This window comes from Equus quagga, unplaced genomic scaffold (assembly GCF_021613505.1).
Source record: "Equus quagga isolate Etosha38 unplaced genomic scaffold, UCLA_HA_Equagga_1.0 73442_RagTag, whole genome shotgun sequence".
Lineage (NCBI taxonomy): Eukaryota > Metazoa > Chordata > Mammalia > Perissodactyla > Equidae > Equus > Equus quagga.
The window spans coordinates 9,565,156-9,585,892 of NW_025802777.1; the positions used below are offsets into that span (position 1 = coordinate 9,565,156).

Consider the following 20,737-nt stretch of genomic DNA (forward strand, 5'->3'; position numbering starts at 1 on the left):
GATGGAAAGTGAATGCTACTCCATTAGAGGAAGTTCAAGAAGCGGCCTTGAGAAAGAAAGAACAAACCAGAACCTGTGGGACCTAGTGTGAAGGACAGCCTGGATTATTCCTTTCTCTTAGTAGGCTTGAACCAACTGGACTGGATTCTCTCTGTCCAGTTCAGGTGAAGTAGGTCTTTAAGAAACTATCCTGGCCCCAACCTTAAAACGGTCCTGAGTCATGAAGACTTAGAATCTCAGAGAGCTCCTGCAAGATGGTTAGGTAACAGAAATTTAAGAAAACACGCTTAGGTTTACATGATAGAAAACCAACTGAATGCGGGCATGTGTGGAGTTTTTTTAAAGCTGATTTGCAATTTTACTAAAGACAGTATATTTGAAATGCTGACATTGAAATGTTGACATTAGCAGCTTAATCCCAGTATCTTTCAAATGCACCTATTTTTGAAAGCACAGCTACATATCTGTTTGAGTCTCTTTGTGAAGTAGAGGTCTACAGAATGAGAGAGAAGCAAGCTGCACTCAGGTAAGTCCCCACTCACTTCTGGAAAAGCAACTCAAAGCACGTGCATCCTAATGGTAGGTCAACAGTAACATCTTCCTTCATACATGGAGGTAAGCATTTTCTTACTGATATTCATCTGTAAAAAGGCTTTAAAAAATCTCAGGGAGGGGCCGGCCCGGTGGCGCAGATGTTAAGTGCACATGTTCTGCTTCTCAGCAGCCTAGGGTTCACTGGTTTGGATCTAGGGTGCGGACATGCCAATGCTTGGCAAAAGCCAAGCTGTGGTAGATGTCCCATGTATAAAATAGAGGAAGATGGGCATGGATGTTAGCTCAGGGCCAGTCTTCCTCAGCAAAAAGAGGAAGGTTGGCAGTAGTTAGCTCAGGGCTAATCATCCTCCAAAAAAAAAAAAAAAATCTCAGGGCAGGGCCGGCCCAGTGGTGTAATGGTTAAGTTCAGTGTGCTCTGCTTCAGCAGCCTGGGGTTGTGGGTTTGGATCCCAGGTGCAGACCTACACCACTAATCAGCCATGCTGTGGCAGTGACCCACATATAAAGTGGAGGAGGACTGGCACAGATGTTAGCTCAGGGATAATCTTCCTCAAGCAAAAAACCCCCCCAAAAATAGGGAATCTGAAAATACTTAATACTTTCAAAAGTGATGAGATTTAAGACTATGGTAGAAACTCCTTCTTGTCCCCCAATAGTCAGTCAGCCTTCCTCAGCACTGAAATTCCATTTTCCAGCCTTCCTTGTATTTAGTGTAGCTAAGTGACTAAGTTTTTTGCCGGCAGAAGGAAAGCAGAAATGCTATATGCAACTTTTGGAAAAGGTTCTTAAAGAGAAGGCGTATTCCCTTCTTTGTCTTTTCTTCTGCTGGTTGGAATGCAGGCATAATGGCTAGAGCTGCAGCAGCTCTCTTAGACCATGAGATAATATTGGGAATGGAACCTGATATCTTCGCAAAGCCCATATATTTGAAAGCATAAATAAATGTATGTGTCTCTCTTCACTGGAACAAGGAGGCTGGATCTGTCTCCATGAAGTGCCAGCCCAACTCCAGAATAACTCTGGACTTCTTCAACCTAAGAGAGAAATACCAATTTGTGCTTAAGCCCCTTGCAGTCAAGTCTAATCCTAATACAATAATCAAAACAGAAGCAAGTTTTAAAAACTTATTTTTAAAAAGTCAACCTTTGTAGGTCACCAATTTAACTAGTTTTAAGGTTGCACATATTTCAAAAGTAATTTATTCAGCAAATATTTATGGGGAGTACCTAGATCCTAGCACATGTATGAGGATGATGGATACTGTAACTACAAGTGTAACATTTGCCAATTTATAAGATATAAAACATAGAAAAATAGTATCCAAGACAATGAGAACTGAGGGAGAGTCGAAAAATAACAAAAAGTAAGGATTGTTCCTCTTACATGTATAAGACCCACAGGAATAACAGGAACGTAAGAGGATGGGATTTTGTGATAACTTGAGACACAAAACCTTTTATTTCATTATCCTTCAGGTAAAAAATTTTTAGATTCCCATTGATAACACCTGGACTTAACATAGTGCCTTTCCCCCAAGCAACTAAATGGCGCTTTATGTTCTTTGGGAAATTTAGACAGAGCTTCCAAAGGCTGTTGAAGTTATGCTGAAAATTCAAGATGCAGTGTCTTTAAAAGAGACAGTAGGCAGGGACCCGACTATAAGAAAGCCAAAAATCTGGGTGGATGGCAAGGAGAAGCATCAAGATAGAATTATAAGGCCAGTCGTATTGCGTTTGTAACCTCGGGTTACATACAGCACTAGGTGGTAGCCTTGAAAGAGTAACTTCACTTTCTGGGCCTCCATTCTGAGCGGCAGAGATTAGAAAGGGGCATCTCTGCAGCCCTTCAGCTCCTGCCAACCTTCCCCGAGCACGCGCCCTACCGTGGGCAGCTCACGGCCAACGCCGCCGAGCCTACAGGCAAAGAGAGTCCCCGCCCTCTGAGTCTTGGGATCCCCGCACGTGATCTCACGGAGGCTGCACTTGAAGTGCTCGGGCAGAACCGCAGCGGTGGGAGCCGGGCCGCGGCCGCCGCCCAGAGGACCCCAGGAGTCCACGCGGCCAAGAATCCTAAAGCGCCGAGAGAAGCCGGCAGGTCCCGGAGGCCCGCGGAGCGGCGGCGCATCGCCCCGCCCCTTAGCCCCCGCCCCGCCCCCGGCCGGCCACTTGCTGCGCGCCGATTGGTTGCCGCGGTGCGCACGGCGCCGCGCCCCGCCCCGCCGGCGCCCTCGCCTCACGCCTGCGGTCCGCGCCCGGCTCCCGCAGCTGAGGTGGAACCGAGGACGCCCGCCCGGCCGCGGCGCCGCCGCCTCGTCCTCTGCGCGTGCGCCTGGAGTCGGGGAAGCCGGTGAGTGCGGTCGGCGCTCTCGGGCTCGCGGGGGGTTCGCGCGCGTGGGGAGGCGCCCCCGGCCCGCCCGGCCCGGCCTTTCGGTGCGGAGGGGCCCTCGGGTCACCCGGCGGCCTGCGGGGCAGGGGCCTCCGCCTCCTCCTCCGGACCCGCCCGCGTCTTCGGGCAGACGGTGGCCGTGACGCGCGGCGACCCGCCCTTGGCGGGCAGGGACCTCGCGGTCGGACGGTTTCGCCGGGAGGTCTGGAAGGGGTTCCTCTCGGGTCCGCCCGCTTCCTGGGGCCACGGGCCGGGGAGAGACCGCGTACGGCCGCGCCGGGCGTCGGGGCGAGCCGGGGACGCCGCGCCCTCTGCACCGTCGCTGGGGGCGCGTCCGTGTCGTCGGACTTTTCCGACCCGGTCCTTACGAGCGAGGGACTGAGGTGGGGAGAGGAAATGGGAGAGGATCACCGTTCCTGGGGAATTACTCATCGGGCGTGGAGTGTCCCTTCAGTTGGGTGGCAGCAGAGTCGCCCCTGAAGTGGTGCTGGGAAGACCGTTTGATTCTGAAGCAAGATATTGGCTTCCGAGGTAATCGCTGGGAGGTGCTTAATCTGAAAGGTGAATATGTGACCTTTTTAAAGTCCAAGCAGTGATGAGATCGACTGTGCGCGCCCTCCCCGCTGCTGGTGCCGTGTGTGTGTGTTTGGGGGTGGTCAAGCCTCCGATTGTGTAATCAGCGTTATGCCTCTCAAAGACGTGGATGTCTCTTCTTGGAGTGTCCCACCCCTTTTCTCAAACTCTTCACCTGCCTGTACTGTAAGTCCCTTTTCTTGACAGTTCCCGAGCCTCTTTCTCCCAGGCTTGTCCCATTTCTTTTCCATCATCTTCAGTCACTTCTTATTTGTCTTCTCTTCTTTCAGACCTGCGTAGGTTTCAGACGTAGAACAAACGTTAAACGTTCTTACCGATAATAGTGTTGCAAGACTCTTCCTTCTTAAGGTGAAAAGAGTTACCTTGAATATTGATGTCTCAGGAAAAGCAGGTTTGATAAGAGCAGGGGGAGGAGATCGTTTTCGGAGACACGCCCTCTCTTTTCCGTCCTCCTCTGGCGACCAGCATTAGGCCACCTTAACTGGCCAGTCTTTTCTGAATTCACTTCTGGAGTCCAAGATAAAGAACTTATTTATTCGTATTTGCTCCTTTTAAGTGATTACAGTAATACATCAGATTGTAAATTTTTTTTTAATTTTACAGAAGAATATCAAGTAAAAAGTTGGAATTCCTTGTTTCTTCACTTTGCGTCTTCCACATCCCCAATTCCGCTCCCTGGGAGGAGATCATCCCATTATACTGTTGGGCAACTGACTTAGTGTAAGGACACCTTGCCGTTTCAGCATATGTGCATCGAGCTCATTTTTAAAATGCTGCATACTATGCCATTGTTTGGGTGTATTCTGATGTATTTTATGGGTCCCTTACTGATGAACATTGTGGTTGTTTCTGGGTTTTAGCCATTAACAGCCTTGTTGCATGAAAATCCTTTTGGCATTGGAGGATACGTTTCAGGTAGATAATTTAAACAGATCATTGTACTTCAGTATAATTTTAATGCTCTTTTCACCAGGGATCTTTTTGTGACTTAAAAGATTTTGTAATTTAAAGGCAGTAGCTAATTCTGTTTGATTTAAATGCATTTCGTAGAATCTTTGTGTCCTTTTATATTTAGAGACTGGATCAAGGAAATTTTGAGGACCAGGCTAAATAATGGCGAATTTATTCACCTTGTTACCACTTACTGGTGTTGACTTTAGGGTTATATTGACTCAGTTGATTGGCTTGGCAGGAATGAATAGAGAGGGCCTTCAGGAAGAGAAAATGTGAACAGACCATATTTTGTGTAATACCGTCTGGTGGTAATTCCCTTGAATAGTCAACAGTAACAAAAATTCTTGTTCTCTTTTTAAATGTTTCTTTACTGTGAAGTGTATCTCAGGCACAAAAAATGTGTGTATAAAGTACATATATATAATTTAAAGAATTCTTTTGCAGTGATCATCATTGTATGTACGACCACATTAAGAAACAAAATATTTGTCTTTCTTCCAGAGATAGGCTCTATTCTGATTTTTTTGGTTAATCTTTCTCTCTTTTAAAAGTAAGCTTTACATGTATGTATGTTTAGACATGTATACTTAAATGCACACACACACACACACATCCTAAATGATATATTTAGTTTTGAATGAGTAGTGTTAAAAACACTTCCCATACAAATAGATACTGAGCATGTTTCTGAGTTTTATTTAGTTGTTACTGAGAGTGCCACAAGGAGCTGGTTTGAAGAGGATTTAAGGAATAGATATTTTTGTGGTCTGTAGGGAAAGGAATGTCTCAATAAAATTGCTGAGTTAGATATAATTGGTTAATGTTCCACAGGGCAACAAAATCATAATACCTTTGGGATTAATCTTTTCTACCAGGCTAAAAAATCATAACACCTTATTAATTTCTGCACTTAAACTCGTATCTTACAGACTGTAAGCTATGTCTTTATTAACAGTGGATTTCTCATTAAATAAACTGTGATAGCAAAGTTATTTTCCCCAGAGCACAGCTCAGGTCCAAAAAGGCTTATTAAAAAATGCCAGAGCTTTCAAGACTGGAGATTAAAATTTTGTTACATAATTCTAAGCACAAACCTGACTGTGTAAGGACAGGACAATATTGTCACTATTAGATGAAGCCTTTCAGGAAAAGATGAGCAGAACAGAGTGGCTTCCGCCTTCCTGACTCTTTGCAGGGGCCGTGTCTGAGGAGGTCAGTGGGCAGTGTCGTGGGCGAGTCTTGGGAAACAGGGTTCACCACCGTCAGGGCACCTGGAGGGCTCCAGTGTGACCAGGTCCTGGAAGGACAGCAGAAATGCAGTCAGAGGGACTGCGCCGCTTGGTGTTTTCTGCCTTTTAGCTCACCGTGGCCTGCCTGCAGTTATCAGGGTGAGTCAAAGCAGAAACCTTCTGTGAGGGAAGTGAGTGGCCTCTGCTGATGGCGGCTGCAGGACTTGGAAGGCGAGCAGGAACTGCATCAGCAGATGATCAAGATCAAGCCAAGCCCAGCTGAGTACAGATAGGAATGGATCTGGGCCAGGTTCACGGGGCATTCAGTCCTCAGGTTAAAAAGCTGGTTTAGCAGCTGGGACATGTCTGTCTCCAGTTACACTGCCTCAGTCTGGCCTGGTTATCCTCCTTGTCTCGGGCACAGCTGGATTCTCTTCAGTTCTGCTGTGTTGGATCTTTCTGGGATTCTCTTTTATTGATTTACTCTCTCTGGTGGCACTCATACCACAGAAGCTTATTGACAAGAAGAGTTACATTTTTTGGAGGCTTTGCCTGTCTGAATATGTTGTGATTCTGTCCTCATGCTCAACTGATATTTTGAGTGGTAATAGAATTTTAGTTGGAAATAATTTTCCTTCAGAATTTTGAAGTATTGCTCCATTGTCATCTTGCTTCCAGTGTTGATGTTGACAATTCCAAGCTATTATGATTCCTGATCCTTTGTATGTGACCTGTTTTGTTCTCTCTGCAAACTTATGGAATCCACACCTTGACCCCAGTGTTTTGAAATTTAAAATGATGAGTCTTAGTGTGGGTCTGTTTTGATCCATTAGATTGAGTATTTAACGGGCCCTCTAAATCTGGAAATACAACTTCTCTTCTGGGGCAATTTTCTTGAAGTATTTTGTTATTTTCTCCCTTCTCTTTTCTCTGTATTCTCTCTTCTGAAGCACCTGTTATTTAGATATGAACCTGTTTAAAAGTCTGAATTTTCTTACCTATCGTCTTCTGTTTTCCGTCTATCTACTTACTGCTAGATTTTCTTAACTTTTTTTTCCCAATGCTTCTATTTGGATTTTTAAAAAAATTTCCACAGTCACGTTTTTAGTTTCCAAAGGCTATTTTTTAGTCTCTGAATGTTTCTTGTGGTAGCATCCTATGCTTGTTTAATAGATATGTATGTTCTTTTATCTCTGAGGTTATAATGATTTTAAGTTTTCTTTCTGTGCATAGTTTTCCAGCTTCCTATCTAGAAGGAAAGGATCTGGCTGCCGGTTTCCTGAGCCAAAACAGAGGAACAACGGTCCCTTATGTCCAGCTTTCAGTATGATACCTGCATCTTCCATTGTGCCTGGTATCCCCCAATCCAGAACACATGAAATAGAGAAAAAAACCTCAGACTTCTGCCAGGATGTGGAAGAAGCAGTTGCTAGCACCATGAAGAGAAAAGGGACAGGATCTGGGCATCTCCCTTCTGACTGCTCCCCCAGGTCCTTACTGGGTTGCTTCTTAGCCCTCCCCGCTGCTGGCTTGGGAATTCAGCTTTCTTGCGTGTGTTGAGTCAGTTACCATTGTCCATCTGCTTTCCCGCTTGCAAAATTTTCTTGATCTTGCCTCCTCTTCTGTTCTCCCTATCATTAGGGGTTTATGACTTTTTAAAAACTCCTTTTATTGTAGTTTTAGTGAAGTTTCAGGAGGAAGCAAAATGAGATGCTTATGTACGGTCTGCCATCTTTACCCAGAAATAGTAATAGTTTTTCTTGACCAAAGAGTGATAGCAGTACTTCCAAGAGCAGAGCGCCCTCTACAAAGCAGTCATATGTATGTGAACCATCTTTTTGGCAGGTAGTGGTTGACGGTATTGAGTGATCACATGTGCTGGACACTGCTGTTCTTACTAATTCTCACTTTCTGAGGGACATGCTGTCATCACCCTAGGAGACCAGTGCCTAGGGAAGTTTAAAGCTCCAACAGTGCCTGGCACATAGCAGCTATTCCATGAGGAGTAGAATGGATAAATGAGCCTGGCCAGGCAGGCACAGCTGGGAAGTGCTGAATGTAGGAGGGGGCCCAGGGCAGTGCTAACCCCAAAGTCGGCACTTTCAGCTGCCTCTGTGGTGGCTAAAGATGGAAGATGATCCTTGGTACTTCAAGGTGTCCACTTCCTTTGAGCCCTTTGGAAATATTCTTACTGAGGCCTTTGCTTTCCCAGTACTGCTTTCCCAGTACTGCTTACCAGGAGGGTTTCCTTTCACCCGTGTGGGTTGAAAGCTGTGACCTGGAGCCAATTTCTCTGAACTGGGGAGTAGACCATTTACTGAGCAATCCCAGAGGATGCAGAGTTGCCTGAGCAGGGCTCCTGCTGGGGAGCCTAGGTAAAGATGGCCTCAGAGACTGAGTGGAATTTTGCCATGGCTGGATCAGCTCTTGGATTTGTAGCAGTCTGTGTTCAGGTGGCAATTCATGATAGAATGCCTTTCTATTTTTTCACTTTTTATTACAAAAAGTTTTAGACATACAGAAAAGTTGAACAGTAGATTCAATATTTTAACATTTTGCCATATTTGCTGTATCATTTTTTCTTTGCTTAACCATTTGATAGTGTGTTGCTGACATTGACACTTTACCCCTACGTATGTGAGATTGCGTCTGCTAACCAAAAGTTCGTTCTCTTTACATAAGCACAGTTCTGTCATTATCACATTCAAGAAAATAATTCTGTAACATCCTCTAATGTCTGGCTTGTCGTATTTCTCCAATTGGCCCACTGGGCCTTAAAGGAAATTTTTTTTGAAGCCAGGATCAGTAAATGCGTACAAATTTCACTTGGTTTGTTAATTGTTAAGGTTTGACATAGATGAAATTAATGATGAAATCCTTTGAAGTTTCTAGCTCATATTGCTGTTGGAGGCTGCCTCAGTGCTGGAGAGGTGATGATGCTTAGAATCTTGGCAATGGAAGGGACTCTTGAGGTAATTTGGTGTAGTGATTCCAAAACTTTGTGAGGATTAGGTTTACCTGAGGAGTTTTAAAAAATAGATAACCTGGTTTTAGTCTTGACATTCTGATCTTTGGGAAGGTGGGTTCCAGTTGCCTTTTTTTCTCTTAAACTCTCCAAGTTACTATGAAGTTAGCCTGGCACTGGTCCGTGGACCTGTGTTTGGAAACCACTGATTTAGTCCATCCTTCTCATAGGCTGGTGTCACACAGCTAGAGAATGTCAGAGCTGGTACTGGAAGCAGGGTTTCCCATGCTCATTTTTTTCCCAGACATTATTTGAATACCATTTGCCAAGCGTACGCACAAAATAATTGCTCTACGATTGATGTACTATTGTTAAAACAAAACAAAAACTGCTCATGAAAGCATTTACACTAATTCTGCCTGGAGAAGAAAATGTTTGATGTGTATTCTGAAGGTTGAGTTGGGAGTTTGCCTGTAGACAAGAGATGTGTGTATATATATATATATAGTATAGATATATAGAAAATTTAGCAATTTGCCTGACAGTAGGTATTGAATAAGTATTGGCTCCCGTCTCCCTTCTCTTTCTTTGTGGCTGGAGTATAGAGTGTCAAGATAGTGAGATAAGAAATCTATGTTGGGGAAGATTGTAAGTACACTGTATATTTTGGACTTTATCTCACAGGCTGTTGGAAGTTTTTCAGTGAATGGCGTGATCCAATCTTGAGTTTTAGAGAGAAAATTCTGGCAGAATATGGACTTGGGGAGCAGGGAGGATGATTTTAAGAAATAATATATTTAAATATATTGTCACAACAGAATTTATTTCTTTCACCAAAATGATGTTTCTTATTATCGGCTTCTACAAATTATCAGTTTAAATAAACCTAGGTATAAAGTTGACTGTATTTGTTTTTGTGACAGGAAAGTGAGATATGTATTGCATTTCAAAATTCGAAGGCTATGGTAGTTAGATTCAGTTATTCAACAAGTGTCTGAGTGCCTGCTGTGTGCCAGGCACAGTGCTAGGCTCCGGGAAGACTACAGTGAGCAGAAATGGACTTGGACTGTCCTTCATGGATCTTGCTCTCTCCATGGGGAGGTAGGTATTAAATCATAAGATTAATAATGAAATACTTGGGGGGTTAGATCTGATCGTGGAGTCAGGAGGTCATGAAGTCAGTTTTTGTTTTTCACTTGGATTATTTCAACAGCCTCTTCACAGGTCTCTCTTTCCACTCTTACCCCTGCAGTCTCCCCACAGCACCCTTCGGGATCCTTTTAAATGTAGTCACTCCGCTCAGAACTCTTCTGGCTCCCTATTTCAGTCAGTAAAAACCAAAGTTCTCACGGTGGCCTGTGTAGCTCTCTAACTACCCTTCGTTGCCCCTGTTACCTCTCTGATGTTGTTTTCTCCTGCTTTCCCCTCTCACTCATTCCCCTGGGCCACACTGGCTTCCGTGTTGCTCCTGGCACAGTAGCCAGGCACTGCCTGAGGCCTTTGCCTGGTGCTCTTCTCTGTCGGATATCTGTATGGCTGACTCTCTGCCCACCTCCAAGTATTTGCTCAGCTGTCATCTTCTTGGCGGGGCCCACCTTGACCACCAGTTTGACCCTTCAACTGGCCCCACTATGGCCTGTACTCCCAATGCCCCTTACTCTGCTGTGTTTTTTCCCCCATGGCACTTACCACTTTCTAACGTGGTATATAATTTACTTCTTAAGTTATGTTTATTTTCTCTCCCCCTTGCCTGAAGCGCCATGTAGCCAGTGCTTTTTATCTGTTCATTGATGTATCTTAAGTGTCCAGAACAATGCCTGGCATGTAGTAGACACTCTGTAAATAGATGTTGAATGAATGAAGGGAAAGCTGATGTTTGAGTTGAAAAGTGACAACGAAGCCGGCATCTGGCAGTCTGAATAGGAGTTAACTTGGTGAGCTCGGATGGAAGGTATCATACAGAGGGTGTGTGGGTTTAGATGGCGCAGTTTAGCAAGCATGAGGCAGTAAAAGAGAACCCAGGGTGACTGGAGGAAAGAGACAGGAGAAAATGTTATCAGAGAAAGCTGGGACAAGTAAGGGCTGGCTGTGCTATAGAGTTTTGTCTTTAGCTTCAAACAAATGGGAAGGTAATTAAGGTTTTAAGCAGGAGGGTTTGTGCTTTTTTTAAAATCGTTCCAGCTGCAGTATGGAGAACATATTGATGGGGACAGGAGTGGCTGTGGCTCGAACAGCTGGGAGGCTGCTCTACGGGGACAGGTGAGAGAGTGGCACTCAGGTCATGGTGGTGGAGGAGATGGAGAGAAGGTAGACTTGGGAGGTATTTAGGACGCATAATCAGATAGTGGATTGGAGGAGGTGAGAAAGAAGTTACAAGGATGACGCCTGCGTTTCTGCCTTGTACAGATGGATGGATGGTGGTTTATTCATTGTAGGGGATCCTGGAATGGAATCAAGTTTGGAGGAGGAGATCAGGAATTTGGGTTTGGAATGTTGATTTGGGGGTGACTTTCAGACAGCCAGCGGATGTCAGGCAGGGAGGTAGTTGGATGTATGGATCTGAGACTGGATATCGAAATCCAAATCAACTGCACAGAGAAGCTGTGGCGGGGAGGATTCACCACATAATCCACGTTTGGAATAACTAAAAGTTGTTAAGGAGGGGCTGGCCCCGTGGCCGAGTGGTTAAGTTCGCGCGCTTCGCTGCAGGCGGCCCAGTGTTTCGTTGGTTCGAATCCTGGGCGCGGACATGGCACTGCTCATCAAACCACGCTGAGGCGGCATCCCACATGCCACAACTAGAGGGACCCACAACGAAGAATATACAACTATGTACTGGGGGGCTTTGGGGAGAAAAAGGAAAAAAATAAAATCTTTAAAAAAAAATAAAAAAAATAAAAAAGTTGTTAAGGATATGACTGGGGGAAGCTATGTAGTTATAAAATTAGTCTCGTCAAAAATCTGTTCTCCCTATCTTTTACTTTGGTTTTTAGATTTAAATCTTTTACCAAAATTGGTGGCACTTAGGATATTTTATTTTTGTTATATGTCAGAAGGCAGATAAGCATTCCCTGAGATTAAGTATGTAAAATGTCTTTTCCAAAAGTACTTAGATCTCTGAATAATTCATGCTGTTGGATTTTAAGGCCTATAAAATATTCACACTGTGAGTACCTAGAAACCAGATTTATAGCAACCCCAAAACTGTGTTCTCCAGACTCCTTTGACAAGATTTGAATCAGCAGTAATCACCACGATCTTGCAGACCTCATTGGACTGCTTTCTTGTATTTCCAATGATCACAGTGTTCCTCTAAATTGGGGCTGTTTCTCTTCCACCTTGTTCTTCTCGCTCTCTTCACCACAGTCAGTGCAACAGTAACGTTCTCCTCATGAAGTCTGAATGCGAGAAATGCTGTGAAACTGTGATGAGCAGCGGTATAATGTAAAGGTCATGAGCACAGATTTTGGAATCAGATCTGAACTTCAGTGAAAATCCTGGCTGGCTTCCTTCCTAGCTGTGTGACCTTGGGCAAGTCATTCTCTAAACCTTTTCAGTAATATGAGGCAATAATAGTAACCGCATTAGAGTATCCGTGAGGATTCAATGGAATAGTCCACGAAAGGAGTTTTTCTGAGGGTAGAATGGAGTGGTCTGTAACCTGTAAGCACCCTATAACTAATAGCTAGTAGTAGTAGTAATAGTGGGGCACGTGTAGATTTTGTTTTCGTTTCATTTGAGTCAACTTGTTTTGCTCTGGCTGTGTAGACCTAATGTCTTAAATGGTATTTCTATTTTGTTAATCTCCTGATTTTTGTAACAGATAATTGTAATTTAATTTTAAGAAGTGTTAATTGATTTTTCTCCTAGTTTGTAAATCCCTTAATGATGAGGGCTAAGTTTTATTCATGTTTATTTTCCCCACACTGCCTTACTCGTAGGAGTTGTTCTGTGAATATTCAGTACGTGCTCTAGAGGAGTTTTGTGCTGATTCAGTACTCTTCTGTGTGTCGGTTCCTGTAGTGCCTGGCACACGGTAGTTCAAGGAAGGAATGAGTGGGTAGAGGTGAGCTCTGAATTGAGCCTCACTCTTCTGCCGTGTTTTCTCCCAGAGATGCCAGCTGCCCTTATGACTTCAGTTACCACTTAATTACTGCGAACCTCTAATCTGTGTTTCTGTCTTAAGCCACTCTTTCACTGGTTTCTGTACGTTTGTGGTATGTACGTCTCCACTTGAATGTCCTTCTGTCATATGCGTGTGACGTTATGCATAATATATCACACTTAAACTCTCGTCTCCCATTCTCCCCTTCTTGTTTTAGTTAGTGGTGTCTCACCAACTGTTGGCCACCCAACCATAGTCGTTCTTAGCCCCTCCCTGCCTATTGATAATACCACTTCAATATTTTTCAAATAAAAACCCTTTTGTTAGCTTGTACCAATATGTCGTTAGGCACGTTCTCCGTATTCTCTTCCTGTCTGGAATGAGGGCAGATGTCTTTAACATTTCTCTTCAGTCCCTCCTCCACACTGCTGGCACTAGAACTATCTTTCTGAATCACATAGCTTATCTTGTTCCTTCCCTGCTTACAAGCCTCTGGTGGTGCCCTCTTGCTTAGAGCAGAGGTCTGCAAACTATGACCTGTGGGCCAAGTCTGGCCTACTACTGGTTTTGTAAATGAAGTTTTATTAGCAGACAGCCATGCTCCTTTGTTCACGTATTGTCTGTGGCTGCTTTTATGCTATGGCAGCAGAGTTGAGTGGTTGTGACAGAGGTTGTTTGGCCTGGGAAACCAAAAACGTGTACTGTTCGGTTCTTTACAGAAAAAGTTTGCTAATCCCTGGCTTAGAGTATAGAATTCAGACTTGAGTGGGCTGAAAAATCCTTCACAGTCTTATTCCAAACAGGTTAATCATCACTTTTTGAAATAACTTAAACTCTACCCTCTTCTTTTCTGGGCCTACATAATTTTGCATGTTTTATTCCTTTTTCATCTGTCAAACTCCTATTCATGCTTCAAAACTCAGATAAATTTGTTCTTCCTCTATCAGGTTTTATTTCCTGGCAAATAGTATCCTGTAACACTTTTTTCATATTTCTGTTATACCACTTTTGTATTATGGCCCATAGTGAATGTGTATTATAGCACATATTGTAAAGCAATTATTTGTTCTTCTGACAGTGTCCCTAACTAGACGATTCTCTACGCTGAGTGTCTGAATCGTTTTTATCTACGCACTGCCTAACACTAGTAGCATTTAGCAATTAGTGAAGAGATGGATGAACAAACAGACGGTAGTATAGAAGTTTGATTAAAGGAAAAATTTGTGAATTAGATATGTTATTTGGGACTTTGATGCATATGGAAATTGCTCAGATCCTGTTGGTGTGTAGTAATTGTTTTCTCTTCTTGGTTTTGCAGATGTCCTTTGGTTTCCCAAACTGAATTTTTGGAAATGAAATTTTGACAGTTGAATCACTTAAAATGCCCTATAAGAAGGGTTTATATTTTCTTTTATAGGGAGTTGCCTCTTTTAGTAATAGGAATAATTGCTATAAGACTTATGAGTCAGACTAGCAATCCATTAGTTTGGTTCAATAATCTTGTTTTTTTAAAATTTTAAAATTTAAAATTTAAAATTTTTTAAATTGACGTTATGATAGTTTACAACCTTGTGAAATTTCAGTTGTACATTATTATTTGTCAGTCATATTGTAGGTGCACCATTTCACTCTTTCTGTCACTCCCCGATCCCCCCTTTCCCCTGGTAACCACTAATCTGTTCTCTTTGTCCACATGTTTGTTTATCTTCCACATATGAGTGGAGTCATACAGAGATTGTCTTTCTCTGCCTGGTTTATTTCGTTTAACATTATACCCTCAAGATCCATCCATGTTATTGTGATGGGACAATTTTATCCTTTTTTATGACTGAGTAGTATTCCATTGTATATATACACCATATCTTCTTTATCCAGTCATACATCGATGGGCACTTAGGTTTCTTCCACGTCTTGGCTATTGTGAATAATGCTGCGATGAACATAGGGGTGCATAGGTCTCTTTGAATTGCTGATTTCAAGTTCTTTGGACTGATACCCAGTAGTAGGATGGCTGGGACATAGGGTATTTCTATATTTAATTTTTTGAGAAATATCCATACTGTTTTCCATGGTGGCTGCACCAGTTTGCATTCCCACCAGCAGTGGATGAGGGTTCCCTTTTCTCCACAACTTATCCAACATTTGTTGTTTTTTGTTTTGGTTATTTTAGCCATTCTAACGGGTGTAAGGTGATATCTTAGTGTAGGTTTGATTTGCATTTCCCTGATGATTAGTGATGATGAGCATCTTTTCATGTGCCTCTTGGCCATCTGTGTATCTTCTTTGGAGAAATGTCTGTTCATATCCCCTGGCCATTTTTTGATCAGGTTGATTTTTTGTTGTTGAGTTGTGTGAGTTCTTTATATATTATGGAGATTAAGCCTTTGTTGGATATATGATTTGCAAATAATTTTTCCAAGTTGGTGGATTGTGTTTTTGTTTCAATCCTGTTTTCCCTTGCCTTGTAGAAGCTCTTTAGTCTGAAACTTCATTTGTTTATTCTTTCTATTGTTTCCCTTGTCTGAGAAGACATGATGTCTGAAAAGATCCTTTTAAGACTGATGTCAGAGAGTGTACTGCCTGTATGTTCTTCTAGAAGTCTTATGGTTTCAGGTCTTACCTTTAAGTCTTTGATCCATTTTGAGTCTATTTTTGTGAGTGGCGTAAAAGAATGGTCTATTTTGGGGGCCGGCCCCATGGCTGAGTGGTTAACTTTGAGCTCTCAGCTTCAGCGGCCCAGGATTTTGCTGGTTCAGATCCTGGGCATGGACACGGCACTGCTTGTCATGCCTCGGTGAGGTGGCATCCCACATGGCACAACTAGAAGGACCTACAACTAAAATATACAACTATGTACTGGGGGGATTTGGGGAGAAAAAGCAGAAAAAAAAAAGAAGATTGGCAACAGTTGTTAGCTCAGGTGCCAATCTCTAAAAAAAGAAAAAAGGAACGGTCTATTTTCCTTCTTTTACATGTGGCTGTCCAGTTTTCCCAACACTGTTTGTTGAAGAGACTTTCTTTTCTTTACTGTATGTTCTCAGCTCCTTTGTCGAAGATTAGCCGTCCATAGATGTGTGGTTTTATTTCTGGGCTTTCAGTTCTGTTCCATTGCTCTGTGTGCCTGTTTTTATACCAGTACCATGCTGTTTTGATTACTATAGGTTTGTAGTATATTTTGAAGTCAGGGCTTGTGATGCCTCCAGCTTTGTTCTTTTTTCTCGGGATTGCTCTAGCAATTTGGGGTCTTCTCTTGCCCCATATCAATTTTAAGATTCTTTGTCCTATTTCTGTGGAGCATGTCATTGGGATTCTAATTGGAAATGTGTTGAATCCGTAGATTGCTTTAGGTAGAATGGACATTTTAACTATGTTTATTCTTCCAATCCATGTGCCTGGAATGTCTTTCTGTCTCTTTAGGTCGTCGTCAGTTTCTTTCAGGAAAGTCTTGTAGTTTTCATTGTATAGGTCTTTCACTTCTTTGGTTAAATTTATTCCAAGATATTTCATTCTTTTTATGCAATTGTGAATGGGATTGTGTTCTTGAATTCTCTTTCTGTTAGTTCGTTGTTAGACTATAGAAACGCTACTGATTTATGTAAGTTGATTTTGTATCCTGCAACTTTGCTGTAATTGTTGATTACTTCTAGTAGTTTTCCAATGGATTTTTTAGAATTTTATATGTATAAGATCCTGTTGTCTGCAAACAGTGAGCGTTTCACTTCTTCATTGCCTATTTGGATTCCTTTTATTTCTTTTTACTGCTTAATTGCTCTAGCCAAAACTTCCAGTACGATGTTGAATAAGAGTGGTGGTAGTGGGCATCCTTGTCTTCTTCCTGTTCTCAGGAGGATGGCTTTCAGTTTTTCCCCATTGAGTATGATGTTGGCTGTGGGTTTGTCATATATGGCCTTTATTATATTGAGGTACTTTCCTTCTATACCTATTTTATTGACAGTTTTTATCATAAATGGATGTTGGATCTTGTCAAATGCTTTCTCTGCATCTATTGAGATGATCATGTAGTTTTTGTTCCTCATTTTGTTAATGTGGTGTATCACGTTGATTGACTTGCAGATGTTGGACCATCCCTGTGTCCCTGTTAAGTCCATCTGGTCTAGTTTTTCATTTAATTCTACAATTTCCTTGTTGACTTTCTGTCTGGATAATCTATCCATTGGTATAGGTGGGTTGATGAGGTCCCCTACTATTATTGTATTATTGTTAATATCTCCTTTTAGTTTTGTTAATAGTTGCTTTACGTACTTTGGTGCTCCTGTGTTGGGTGCATATATATTTATAAGTGTTATGTCTTCTTGGTAGAGTGTCCCTTTTATCATTATAAACTATCCCTCTTTGTCTGTCTTTACCTGTTTTGCATTGAAGTCTATTTTGTCTGATATAAGTATGGCAACACCTTCTTTCTTATGTTCACTACTAGCTTGAAATATCGTTTTCTAACCCTTCATTCTGAGTCTGTGTTTGTCTTTGGGGCTGAGGTGTGTTTCCTGGAGGCAGCATATTGTTGGGTCTTGTTCATTAATCCATCCAGCCACTCTGTGTCTTTTGATTGAAAAATTCAATCCATTTACACTTAGAGTGATTATTGAAATGTGGGGGCCTAATGCTGCCATTTTATCACTCCTTTTCCAGTTCTCCTGCATTTCCTTTGTTTCTTGTCCCATGAATTTCGGACTACCAATTCAGTTAGGTAGTTTTCTGTGTTGATTTTCTTCTTATATGTAATTTGTGTCTCTGTTTTAATTATTTGTTTAGTGGTTACCATGTGGTTTATATAAGACATCTCATAGATGAGATAGTCTATTTTCTGATAGCCTCTTATTTCCTTAGACTAAGCTGGTTCCATCCCTTTCCTCTTCCCCTTCTAGGTTGTTATTGTCACATATTTTTTTCTTCTTGTGTTGTGAGTTTGGGTTAAAATGACAAAATTGTATTTATTCTTGGTGTTTCCCTTCCCTTTATCTTTAATGTTTTACTTAAGCATTTGCTAACCTGTTCTGATGGAGAGCTGCAGTTTTTTGATTTTGTCTTTCTGCTTATCTCCTTTGCTCAGGGTTTTGTAACCCCTTTCCTTTTCTTTTTTTCCTCAAGTATGAGGGCCTTCCTGAGCATTTCTTGTAAGGGGGGGAGGGTCTTGTGGCAAGGAAATCCCTTAACTTTTGTTTATCTGGGAAAGTTTTTATTTCTCCACCATATTTGAAGGATATTTTTGCTGGATAGAGTATTCTTGGTTGCAAGTTTTTGTCTTTCAGAGTTTTGAATATATCATTCCACTGTCTCCTACCCTGTAAGATATGTGCGGAGAAATCTACTGACAGCCTCATGGGGTTTCTTTGTAGGTTATTTTCTTCTACTTTGCTGCCCTTAATGTTTTGTCTTTGTCGTTGACTTTTGCAAGCTTCGCTACTGTATGCCTTGGGGTTGCGCTCTTTATATTGATAAAGTTTGGAGATCTATTAGCTTCTGTCACATGGATATCCAGCTCTCTCCCCAGGTTTGGTAAGTTCTCAGTTATTACTTCTTTGAACAAGCTTTCTGCTCCATTCTCCTTCTCTTCTCCCTCTGGGATACCTATAATCCTTATGTTGCATTTCCTAATTGATTCAGATATTTCTTGGAGAGTTTCTTCATTTCTTTTTAGTCTTAGTTCTCTCTCCCCTTCTATCTGAAGCATTTCCATATTCCTATCCTCCAGACTGCTAATTCTGTCCTCCATAATATCAGCCCTTATGTTCAGGGAGTCCAGATTTTTCTTAATCTCCTTCATTGTGTTTTTCATCTCCAGCATTTCTGATTAGTTCTTCTTTATAGCATCAAGCTCTTTTGTAACATAGCTCCTGAACTCATTGAGTTGTCTATCTGTATTCTCTTTTCACTCATTGAGTTTTTTAATGATAGCTATTTTGAATTCCTTTGTCATTTAGGTTATAGATTTCTGTGTCTTTGGGATTGTTTTCTGGGTACTTATCATTTTCCTTTTGTTCTTGAGATTTAATATATTTTGTCATACTGCTTGATGGTGTGAATTTGTGCCTCCACATAGAGATAGAGTTTGGTTACTGCTTCCACTTGCGCTTGGGAGGGGGCAGCAGCTGTGTAGTCTGCACCGACCAGGGTCCCTGTCAGCTGTTCCTGACTGAGCCTGGGCCCCTCCTTGGGGCTGCAGTCACCCTGTGGGGTCTCCCGTCAACTGTGGGAACAATCACACGGGGGCTTCAGGTTGCTGCCACCTGCTGCCACAGACCCACCTAGACACACTGCCTCCTTAAGGGACTGCAGCGGTGTTATGGGCTTTTGCAGCAGCTGGGAGCTGGTTTGCCCAGACTTACAGCTCTGCCACCATCTGGTCCTGCTGGATTTCTCTTGTTCACTGTAGGTGCAGCAGAGCTATGGGCATCTAATGCAGCTGGCAGTTAGCTCGTCTGGCTGTACCACTTCTGCTCTTAGGTTGCCCAGCCTTTGTGCTTGGTGGGCGGGGCCTCTCCACTAGGACCGAGTAGAGACTCTCCCTGGGCGCTGTGGGACTGTGGATTTTCCTCCGGACAAAGGAGCAGTCACTTTGGGGCTCTGGATTGTCCTCACCCATTCACATGTTCCTGCTGGATCTCACTTGCCCTCTCAGGGCCACAGCAGAGCTATGGGTGTTTAATGCACCTGGTAGGTAGCTCACCCAGCTGAGCCACTCCTGCCCTGAGGTCGCCCAGCCTTAGTGCTTGGTGGGTGGGGCCTCTCCACTAGGGCCAACCACAGACTCTCCCTGTGGCCACTGTGGGACTGTGAATTTTCCCACTGGTCCACAGGACAATCATGGGGGGCTTAGGGCTGTAGTCACCTGTTTCCACAGTTGCACTGATGCACACGCCTGCCCTCGGGGCTGTGGCAGTGCTGTGAGCCTATCAGCCAGGAGAGAGTCACTCTCAGGTCCTAGGCTGTCTGGGGGCCAGAGAGTTTTCACCTATCTCCACCTCCTCCCCAGGGGTAGTCCATCCATCTTCTGATGTATAGCAGCACGGGCCTCTCAGGCGTCCTGAGGTGCTGCGTGAGTATCCTCCGTTGATAATGAATGTCCATTTAGTTGTAGTTTGAAGGGGGAGAGATAAAGAAAACCACTCACTCTGTCATGTTGCTGAGATCACTCCTAATCTTGTTTTTTTTTAATTGATACAAGCATCAGTTTTGTGGGAGAGTATACCAATAATTTACTTGAGCTCAAAAAAATCTTTGTAAGTTTGTTAAAAGCAGTTACAGACATTACATCATGTATGAGGTTTCTCAACAGGCAAGAAGAATCAACAATTTATTGTGTTAATTACAATAACTTTTTAAAACTGTATTTAAAAAAATGTGATTCATGCTCAGTGCAGCTAACTTGAAAATAGACGAAAAAGCAAAACAAACACATGATCCCATGACCCATGTACATGACAGTATTATGTAAGCAGTGGTGTTTGTCCTCCAGTATTTCTACATATGTATGTGTTTACATTTGTATACTGTTAATTCTTTTTTCTAAAAGGGAAGTAATTCTATACAGTTTTAATAACCTGCTGTTTTCACGTAGTCATTACAATTTACTCATGCTATTAAATGTTATTCAAAAATAGATTTTTTAATGTCTGCATTAAGTAAACTATTTTGCATAATCATTTATTCTCTTATTGAACATTTAGCTTTTCTCTAGGTAGTCTTTGCCTTCATTAAGTCTCCAAAGACCTATCATCTTATATTAAATCTAGTGTACTTGTTTGTACTTTAAGCCAGGGAGCCAGTGTTAGTATTGTTAGTTTCTATTAAATCAAGACTGTGTCATGATAAAATATGCTTATCTTTTGGTAAATATCAATAATAAAACCCACATGAAAGTCAGTCTTCCCCGTCGAGAGTGTTAGTTTTTAACACGTGAGCCCTTTCCCCTCTCTTTGCTCTCCTAAG

The 20,737-nt window shown here is 42.5% G+C and overlaps 1 protein-coding gene across 3 annotated transcripts in view; it reads left to right on the forward strand.

The window, feature by feature from the left end:
- The first annotated feature begins 2,774 nt into the window (after positions 1-2,774).
- The window catches only part of LOC124234341 (transmembrane protein 50B), a 49,709-nt gene continuing 31,746 nt past the window's right edge, over positions 2,775-20,737 (forward strand). For 2 of the 3 annotated variants that reach the window (XM_046651675.1, XM_046651678.1), the window contains exon 1: positions 2,775-2,901. The gene's annotated coding sequence lies outside the window, so the exon portion shown is untranslated. Of the gene's footprint in view, positions 2,902-3,480; positions 3,502-20,737 lie in introns of those variants that run through there. The other variant, XM_046651677.1, reaches the window with a different exon arrangement.